Below are 11,075 nucleotides of genomic sequence, written 5' to 3'. Positions count from 1 at the left end.
TACTCACACCAAGTAACTCATGTCTAACAGACTAGAACACCATTATTAATGCCTTCGCTCTCAAATGCACGTTCAGTAAACCGTAAAGAAGGCTTTCCGAGTATCCTGACCGTTGTCTACTTCTTTCTCCTCGTTAATGGAGTATTTTCGTGATGATGAAAAAAATCTCCAGGGATTGGAAAAGGGATAAACAGATCGCTCTCGGACATGGAAATCTGGTCCAAAAAATGGAGTTGAAAGTTGCAAGAAAAATGTGAACATTTCCTATCGTTAGTAGATTAACAGTACAAATTAAAAAGTTCAAGTAGACACATTTTTGCTATAGCTTTATTTATCTGCATAACTAACACAAGGTGCTCCATTAACAGCAGCTGTTAAACGTGGCGTCGTCCAGTTCTATGCGTGTACGACATCGTCACACAATGTTCAGTCGCACCAGTTCGAACAATCCTGGTGATGTTCAGACAATCCTTCCCAGGAGATCTTGTTCACTTTCTAAAGGAGTCTCATACAAAACACATTTCATGTGACCCCAAGAGGGGAAATCAAGTGAGGCCAGAACAGGTGAATGAGGTGACCATGAAATAAGACCTCTTCTACCTACGTATCTTCGTACAAGACGTGCAATGTGAGCCGGAGCACCATACTGCCAGAAACACACAAGTGCACGAAGATCAAGTGCAATATGTTCCCACAATGTGTGGATTCTCTTAAAAACAAGGGCTGCACCAATGCTGTTAAGCAGGTAAGAATATTAACCTGTCACTGACAACGCCCAACCACAGATACACAGTGAATAACTGTTGATGACTTCACAACTGCCATATATGGATACTCTTGCGCCCACAAGTGACTTTTGTGACCTAAAAATTCCGTTGTCGGTGAAAAGAATTCACCCGAAGAGTAGCCGCACAGCACTACAGCACCCATTGGCCCCATAGGCGAAATCAGTAAGAGCTAAGACTTGCACAGTATGTGAATGTAGTTGTATGCTGTAGCTGTGCGATATAGTTGCTGTTTCCGTATTACTTTACACACACTATCCGTACGCGACGCGTTTCTCTTCTTATGCCCGCGGGAGCAAACACTGTTTCTCCACAGTCTTGAGATCGTATAATTTGTTGTCCTTCTAGGCCTTTATGTTGTTGAAGCACTTCTGTTGTTTGCCTTAACCTTTGGAACAGTTCTGGGAACATGGTATACGTAAGAACTATCCTGCTTGTGGATTTGATCCGAAGGTACTGTTCTATTTCTATGCCCGGGCAAGAAAATCATGTCTGCTAATTTAGTAACCGTTTGCAATGCTATTTCATACGTCAATTTGTAAACTTACAGAACATTACATCAGAAATGACCACCTGCAAGGCGGCATTAAAAGTTCCGTGCCCCCACTCCACATGATGTACACCCACATGTTGCCCGGATCTACGTACCATACAATGTTAGCGGCTACAAACATCATAAATCACATTATTACAGCGTGCAAACAACGATCCGTAGGTTCTCTAATTCCGGTAGCAGAGTTATCCCACATCTCTTTTGGCTTAGTACCTTCCGATTCAGTCGTATCCGGACAAGGGTTCCTTAGCACAAATTTATACATATTATCTTCTCCATCGTCTCTGGAAGTGTGTATCGACGTAATGGAAACATCACTTGCTACGTTCGTTTAGTTTCTTCCATTTTCGTCGTCTGTTATTTCCGTTCTTCCAATATGTTTTTCTAGCTGCATTTGCTCTGGTCTGTAACCCAGACGCATAGAATCTCTTGTCAGCCAAGCCAGCTGATATCGATGTTATGGATAATGCAGTGCCTACTGACAGACAATTTACTCCTTCTGCGAGAATACACACCAGAAGCTTCTGGGATATCCCTTTTTAAAAGAAATATATTAAGTCCAGACGCTTCTAAAAGGGCACTTCTCCGCAAATCTGGACATTCAAACTCTGTTTTAGCTACGGGACAAGACAGTACAGCGGGGATTGGTTTGAAATCGCTGTAGCCGCACAGTGTCATTATTAAAATTTGCCACTGGCTGTTATCGCGTATGATTTATGACATTATTCGAGTGTCTTGAGTGGTCTTCCTAAATGAAAATCTATAATAAAACTACCTATTTATGGCCGGTTCGCTATTCACTTCGTTACTTTGGTGACTCTACGTACTTCTTTACATTTGAGCGCACGCCATATGTGGTTTAATTCCATTTTTAGCATATCCTTAGTTTTTACTGATTCTTACCTTCTTAGATTTCCATCACACAGCCTGAACCAAATACATAGGCAAGACCGAAGTGTGTGTGTACCAGCTGAATGGAATTAGGGAAAGAAGTAGGGCAATGTAGTTGCTTATCACTTACAGTCCTCAACATACATTTAGAGGATATAATGTTTGAGATTTGTGGATGATATGGTTCTTGTCACCAAGGATAAAAAAAGCTCCAAGAAATTGTAGAGGAGATAGTAACTACTGGAAAAGATTACGAAATGAAACAAACATAAAGAACAAAAATATTGGCAGTAGGACGAGACGAAAGAGTAATATAATGTTCAATGGGCAGAAATTCGAAAAGTAGCATGGAAAACAACTGGAGGTGCAGTCTAGACATGAAATCGAGAATGTCAGTAGTAAAATTGTCATTCTCCAATAAGAAATTCTTTTTTTCCAGTCGTATGGAAATGGGATAGAGGGAAGGACTGATAAAACGTTGCGTCTAGAGTGTCATATCATATTGTCGGAATGTGCACCATGAGAAACAAAGTCATAAAGAGGATGGGAACCGTTTGAGATGTTGATATCGTGGAGAACGGAGAAAATCAAATGAATAAAGTGACAGACGAGGATGTACTATGAAGAGTGGGAGTGGAAGGCAATTACTGGATGCAATTGAATACAGAAAACGGAGATGGATTCGAAGTCTACTGTAAGAAGGTCGTTTGGAGGGAAGAGAAGGCAAAAATAACGAGGAGTCAGATCCCAGACGGCTTGCTTAACGAATTCAGCTATAACAACCCGAAGAAGGAAGTAACCGATCGCAAAAAGTTGAAGAAACAAGCATCAGAGACCAGAAAACCGATGCTGAGTGTGACCTTCCCACCCACAAGAAATATCTTCCATTTACAGTTACATGAAACAAAATTTCCCTCCGATTATTTCATACTATTCAACAGGTTGCAGTTTTCATTATGACTACAGTTGAAGAGTATACTATTTGCAGAGCAACTAGACGTTGACAGAGACAAACCGCCGGCCGCTGCGGCCGAGAGGTTCTAGACGTTTCAGTCCGAAACTGCGCGATCGCTACGGTCGCAGGTTCGAATCCTGCCTCGAGAATGGATGTGTGTGATGTCATTAGGTTAGTTAGGTTTAAGTAGTTCTAAGTTCTAGGGGACTGATGACAGATATTAAGTCCCATAGTATCACGAGCCATTTGAACCATTTGAGAGACAAACCACCAGGACCCCATCAAACACGCTATCCCCGTCCCTGTCCATCCATTAGCAGAGGATGTAGTCTCGCCACTGCTGGTTCTTTCTGCTAACTGAAGCTGTACCTGCTTGAAATCTGGGTAGTGCTCGTCGTAGTCGGAGCAACCGCCCCCGCTGTAGTCGGTGTCCTCTGAGTCGAGCGAGAAGGAGTGGTGCCTGCGCAGCAGCGTGGGCCGCCTCGCCGCTTTGGACGCCGCTGCCGCGGCCGCCTTGGACGCCGTCTCCGCCGCCCCCACCGCCGCCGCGGCTTCAGCGTCCTTCTGCCTCTGACGGTCGGCGCTCCGCCGCCGGTGCCTGGCCAGGTAGAGCAGCACGGCCACCACGTAGGCCGCCGCCAGCGCCCCGCCCACCGCCCCCACCAGCAGGTACGTCGAGCCGCCGCCCGCCTCGCCCTCACCGCCCCCGGTGTCCCCCTCCGCCTCCAGCGGTCCGGCGTCTGCTAGATCCGCACCCAGAACTGTCGAACCGGAGGCGACTGCAGACGGCGGGAAGTGCGCCTCCGACGCGGAGCTGTCGCCGGGTTCTGAAACAGCCACAGTCGCCCCCATATGTATCTTTCGGCATTAGAATGGCACAGAATGCTTCACCAGCTGGTGAAAGACTGAAGACGACAGCACCACTAAAATCAACAACCTCTGGTCAGGCAATGTTATCAAGACCGTGCAAATGGCTTTTGAGCTTGAATGGGTAAAGGTTTACTTCACATTTAACTGACAGAAAGGAAAAAGTCGTGTTTTATTGTTCATGCAGCTCTCATGATGAATATTTTTCGAAGTCGGAACGAGTTACTAATGCGTTCCGCAGGGTTAAAGTCTGTAAGGACTCCTGTACTTGCTATATACAGTATTCAACCAAAAGCATCTGTTCCCTTACTTAGCTTGCATTTATCGCGAATCTCTCTCTCAGCGTGAACTACCATGCAACTGAAAAAGGACAGATGACTCTTGTATATAAGAAGGGTAAAAGAACGGACCTACAAAATTACAGACTAATATCCTTAACATCGGTTTGCTGCATAATTATTGAACATGTACTGAGTCAGAATAAAATAAATCTCTATGAGACTGAAAAGATTATGTCCGCGAATCAGCATGGTTTTAGAAAGCATCGCTCGTGCGTAGCTCTTTCCCCTTTTCTCACTTGATGTGCGTGGCTCGAAGACTTCTTAACTAATAGAACCCAATATGCTGTCCTCCACGGTGAGTGTTCATCAGTGACAAGGATATCGTCAGTAGTGTCCCAGATAAAATGTGATACGATCGCTGTTTTGTATATACATAAATGATTTGGCAGGCAGAGTGGGCAGCAATCTGCGTTTGTTTGATGATGGTGCTGTGGCGTGGGGTAAGGTGGTGAATTTGAGTGACTGCAGCAGGATGAAAGGTGTCTTACACAAAATTGCTAGTTGGTGTGATGAATGGCAGATAGGTCTAAATGCAGAAAAATGTAAGTTAGTAATTGTGGGCAGGAGAAACAAACGCGTAGTATTCGGATACTGTATTAATAGTGTCCTGCTTGATACAGCCAAGTCGTTTCAATATCTGGGTATAACATTGCAACACAATATGAAATGGAACGAGCATCTTAGGATTGTAGTAGGGAAGGCGAATGGTCTTCCTCAACAGCCGAAACCAGAGAAGATAATAACGCTGGGTGCTGCACTCAGGTGCGAAGTTGACGCTCTAACTCATCCCAAAGGTATTATACAGAGTTCAGATCGGAACTCTGGGCAGGTCATTCCTTTTGAGGGATATTATTGTCCACAAACCATTACCTCAGAGACGCTGCTTTATGGTGCTTGTCATGCTGATACAGCATCGTCTCCGAACTGTTCCTCTACTGAACACAGTACACAATACTGCAAAATGCGTTGATATCCTTCCACGTTTAGCGTTTTCTTAATAGCAATAACGAGACAATACACTAACCGTGAGGAACACTCGATAACGTAACATCGTACTTCACTTTTGGCATTAAGCATGATGGCAGGCAACGATTTCCAGGAATTCGCCACATCCAGACCCTTCCATCAGATTGCTACAAGATGCAATATGATCAACCATTCCAAATCACTCGCTTCCAGTCATCCACTGTCCAGTGGTATCACTCTTTACACCACCTCAATCGTAGCTTACCACTGATTACAAAAATGTGTGCCTTATGACGAGCTGTTCGACCATTGTACACCATTCTTTTTAATTCTGTACGCACAATCAGAATGGTAGCTGGACTGCTGGTAGCACTCTGAAACTAACGAGTGATTCATTCCGCAGATTTGGTGCGACTTTTTTGCAATCGTTCTCCGCAATGCACGAAATCCATGTCCCACAGTATTTGAGGCCTACCTGGTCTTAGTTTAGCTGTGGTTGTTCCATCGCGTTTCCACTTCACACTCACAACACCAGTAATCGACTTGCGCAGCTTTAGCATGGTTAAAATGTCGCTGATAGATTTGTTACATCCAGAACAAGGCGACGCTCTCATTATGCAGCTACTGCTTCTCCAGTGCCACCACAATACTCCGCTTTTCGTTTTATATTGGCAGTACACCTTGTGTAATATCTTGTGGTCAAATCTGCCTTATATGGGGGGGGTGTCCGGATACTTTTGATCGGATAATGATCTTACATCGTACACAAACAAAGCAGAAATAGTGATTATTGCTGATGATACAAAGTTTATTATCAAGTCCAATAGAGCTTCAACAACAGAATCAATTTATGAAACATTTGAAAGTTGGTTTTCGAAAAATGGTTTTATCATTTACAAAGTTATTTCATTTATGTACAAGGCGAGATCTGTCATTTTCAATAACAATTCAATACGAGAGTAAGGAAACAAGACTGTTTAGATTTCATAGGTATAGATGTACATTAATCAGGGCCTATATTGGAAATCGCACATTATAAATCTTCTCAAATGGCCGAGTTCAGTAAAGTTTTTCCTACGTGTAATTACTGATTTTGGTGATGGAAGAATTAGAAAATTAATTTACTTTGCATACCTCCATTTATTATTGCATAACGAACAATTTCCTGCCACCCGATGTGGCCGAGCGGTTCTAGGCGCTTCAGTCTGGAACCGCACGACCGCTACGGTCGCAGGTTCGAATCCTGCCTCGGACATGGATGTGTGTGATGTCCTTAGGTTAGTTAGGTTTAAGTAGTTCTAAGTTCTAGGGGACTCATGACCTCAGACCTCAGATGTTAAGTCCCATAGTGCTCAGAGCCAATAATTCTCTGGGGCGATTTCACACCTAAAAACAAACTATCAGTTGTACAGAAACATGCTGTAAAGATAATATCTGGTGTCTCTCCACGAACTTCATGAATGCATCAGTTTAAAACGTTAGGAATCCCAAACACCGTCACAATACATTTACTCTCTTAGAATAATACCGATTTTGCGCTAAACTTATTGTTTCTAAAAAAATTTAACAAAATAGACTTAACTTCCATAGGCAAAAGGGCATCACGGATGCCTAGTTTCGTACCTATATTTTACGAAGCTAACTTGTCGGTCACGAATAAGAGACTCCCTTTACATACAATGAAGCGCCAAAGAAGCTGATATAGGCATGCGTATTCAGATACGGAGATATATAGACAGACAGAATACGGCACGGCTGTCGGCAACTCCTATATAAGACAAGAAGTGTCTGGCGCAGTTGTTAGGTCTGTTTCTGCTGCTACAACGGCAGGTTATCAAGATTTAAGTGAGTCCGAACGTGGTGTTATAGTCTTCGCACGAACGATGGGACATAGCATCTCCGAGATAGCAATGAAGTGGGGATATTCCCGTAAGACCATTTCACGATGTACCTTGAATATCAGGAATCCGGTAAAACATCAAATCTCCGACATCGCTGCTTCCGAAAAAAGATCCTGTAAGAACGGGACCAACGACGACTGAAGAGAATCGTTCAATGTGACAGAAGTGATACCCTTCCGCAAATTGCTAATCGTTCAGTGTGACAGAAGTGCTACCCTTCCGCAAATTGCTGCAGATTTCAATGCCGGGCCATCAACAAGTGTCAGCGTACGAACCATTCAACGAAGCATCATCGATATGGGCTTTCGGAGTCGAAGGCCCACTCTTGTGCCCTTGATGACTGAGGGACACAAAGCTTTTCGCCTCGCCTGGACCCGTCAACATCGACGCTGGATTATTCATGGCTTGGAACATGTTGCCTTGTCTGACGAGTCCCTTTTCAAATTGTATCGAGCGAATGGACGTGTAGGTGTACGGAGACAACCTCATGAATTCGTGGACTCTGCATGTCAGCAGAGGACTGTTCAAGCTGGTGGAGGCTCTATGATGGTGTGCGGCCTGTGCAGTTGGAGTGATATGAGACCACTGATACGTCTACATACGACTCTGACAGGTGACACGTACGTAAGCATCCTGTCTGATCACCCGCATCCATTCACATCCATTGTGCATTCCGAAGGACTTAGACAATTCCAGCAGAACAATGCGAGACCCCACACGTCCAGAATTGCTATAGAGTGTCTCCAGGAACACTCTTCTGAGTTCAAACACTTCCACTGGCCACCCAACTCCCCAGACGTGAATATTATTGAGCATATCTGGGATGCCTTGCAACGTGCTGTTCAGAAGAGATTTACACCCGCTCGTACTCTTACGTATTTATGAACAGTCCTGTAGGATTCATGGTGTCAATTTCCTCCAGCACTACTTCAGACATTAGTCGAGTCCATGCCACTCTGTGTGCTCGCGGGGACCCTACACGATATTAGATAGGTGTACCAGTTTCTTTGGCTCTTCAGTGTATTCTCTTATGACAAATGCCATTTTATTTATTTTAAAGTACTTATTAAATAATTTGTACACAGCATTGTCACAGATAATAACCATGAGCACTGTCATAGTCCATTGTGTCTGACCGTCGAACAAGCTGACTTTTCTAAACGAATACACTTTCCGAAACGACAAAACATATTTGTCATTGTCGCCTTAAATTGTGATTTACCTATTGCTACCACGGCCCAACGTGCTTACTGTAATTCAAAATGTTTGTCGAGCTTAAGCTTCAGGTTTTGCGCCCCCACTGACAGTTTCTCTGTCCGTTGTACAAGCTGAGGCAAATATTCCTAATGCAAAACACATATTTGGACACATGGAAATGTATACACAAGGATGTATCATAAATTCCTGATTATTATTTCACGTCGTTTAGTTTATTTTTAAAGGTGTTTTCTCGTCTTTCCCACAACTATTCTTATCGCAAGGACTACACTATTCCAAATAATGTGATTATTTCAAGGCTTAAAAGTGCGGTAACCCCGCAAGGCTCCTCTGGTCTGTAAATAAAAGTAGTATTCATAAATCTAGCACTAGGAACAAAAATAGCCCTACACTCCACAAGTTAACCTTACTCTTTAACAGAAAGGAGCAAAGTATAAACTATCTGACCACTCACTTGTGAATTTGGGTGCTGGCAGATAACGAATGTCTTAAAAAAGAAGTCGAAATCATTTATGCTTGAAAACTCCTCCTTCATAGAGGAATTCTGGAATTCAAAGTGGGCGGCCGCTGTGGTCGAGCGGTTTTAGGCGCTTCAGTCCGGAACCGCGCTGCTGCTACGGTCGCAGGTTAGAATCCTGCCTCGGGCATGGATGTGTGTGGTGTCCTTAGTTTCGTTAGGTTTCAGTAGTTCTAAGTGTAGGGGACTGATGACCTCAGATGTAAAGTCCCATAGTGCTTAGAGCCATTTGAACCATTTGAATTCGAAGTATGCAAGTGGTTTGTTTCCATTTATCAGATATGTTGTACATTAAGGTTTAGGTAGTCCAGTCCTATAAATGTGCTGCATATAGCCATCTTTCCACAGAGAAAATGTATCTGCCTTGTAAACCTACTGACACGTTCTACATTATGATGAATTGTCACTGATTTGAAACTTCGTGGTACATTAAAACTGGACCGGGATTCGAATCTGGAACCACTGCCTTTTCCAAGAAACTGCTCCAACAACTGGGCTATTCAAGCGCGACGTACACCCGCCCTCACAGCTTCTGCCAGTACCTTATATCCTACCTTCCAAATTTCATAGAAGTTACCCTGCATACTTGCTGGCGTACCACTCCGGAAAGAAAGGATATTGCGATGACATGGCCTAGCCGCAGCGTGGTGTACTCGTGAGAACTTCTAAGAAATATGAAAGATAGGAGATGAGGAACTGGTGCAATTAAACCTATGACGACGTGTTGTGACTCCTGCTTGGGTAATTCAGTTGGTACAGCACTTGTGGGAAAGACAAAGATCCCAAGTTAGAGTCTCGGTCATGCACACAGTTTTAATCCTCCAGGAAGTTACATATCACCCCGCAGTAGAGTGAAAATTCATTTTGTCACGGATAAAGTCCAGAGAATACGAAATAAAATGTAAACTAAGGTCTTGAAACTTTTCCTATCCAATTTGCTAGCTGGAAGTGAAGGTCACTTCATCGCGAGTTTGAGAAACACTAATTCTAACGGTGTGAAATCGAGAGATGTACCAAAGTCGATAGTATACAGCGAATGACTAAAAGTTTCATAGGCGGTGCACTGACTGTGACTCATTTTGTGATACTTTTCATTTCTAGCTGTAACTGTCTGATCAAGTAATGGCCTATTGTAGGGTAATCGACTATTGAGCCAAATACGAGGCGAACTGGTAATGGGACGAATGGAACTTCAACAGAGGACATTTTGAGAAGGGATTTCTAGTTTCGGGATGTGCCTTTTCACCAAGGCGAACACCCCGAAATCGGGGATACGACTTATTTTTATTAAATGATAATTAAATCGACACCCCAGCTACAAACCGTCGTTGATATAGAACATTAGGGACATGCTGAAAATGTTTTCCCCGACCGGGACTCAAACCCGGGATCTCCTGCTTACAAGACAGACGCTCTATCCATCTGAGCCACCGAGGGCACAGACGATAATGCGCCTGCAGGGACTTACCCCTTGCACGCTCCCCGTGAGACCCACATCCCCAACATGTCCACAGAACTACATTCGGAGTGCGCCTAATAGATGTTTGCCCATCGCACTCATTACTCGTGGCAGATTAATCTACCAAGTCCCGTACGAGTTGGGGCATAGCGTGTGCGTTCGCACAAGAAGGTCAATGGCCGGGTAGCCATTTTTTAACGATATATGAAGGTAGTATCTGTTCCCGAAAGAACAGATGCCATTGATGACGGTGCAGCTTCTCTAGAATGAAATTAATTATCATTTCATTCTAGAGAAGCTGTATCTGTTCTTTCGGGAACAGATACTACCTTCATATATATGATCTATTTTTAACTTTAACTCTGAGACGTTCCTGTGTCAATGTACACTAGTGCGCAAAACTTAAGGACTTAAACCATACATAGAAAGAACTGTTATAGCAGATTATCCATTGAGAGGACACTAATGACACTTTTATTCAATGGCTGTAATTGCATTGAAGTCACCGCGAATTTTGATGGTTCCCGGACATTACAAAAGGTGGGACAAGGTTCGTAATAGGGTGTGTGGTCACCATGGACGGCAATGCATGCTCTGCAACGAGTTCCTATGCCGGCCGTAA

The 11,075-nt window shown here is 43.7% G+C and overlaps 1 non-coding gene across 1 annotated transcript; it reads right to left on the bottom strand.

Annotated features, from left to right (window-relative positions):
* Positions 1 to 10,357: 10,357 nt before the first annotated feature.
* Positions 10,358 to 10,431, bottom strand: Trnat-ugu (transfer RNA threonine (anticodon UGU)). Its single transcript has one exon. It is a non-coding gene; the product is annotated as a tRNA-Thr (tRNA).
* Between the last annotated feature and the right edge of the window lie 644 nt (positions 10,432 to 11,075).

The sequence above is a fragment of the Schistocerca serialis genome, chromosome 6 (assembly GCF_023864345.2).
Source record: "Schistocerca serialis cubense isolate TAMUIC-IGC-003099 chromosome 6, iqSchSeri2.2, whole genome shotgun sequence".
NCBI classification, from domain to species: Eukaryota; Metazoa; Arthropoda; class Insecta; order Orthoptera; family Acrididae; genus Schistocerca; species Schistocerca serialis.
Note: the sequence above shows the minus strand (reverse complement) of the source record. Positions and strands in the feature narration are given on the sequence as shown.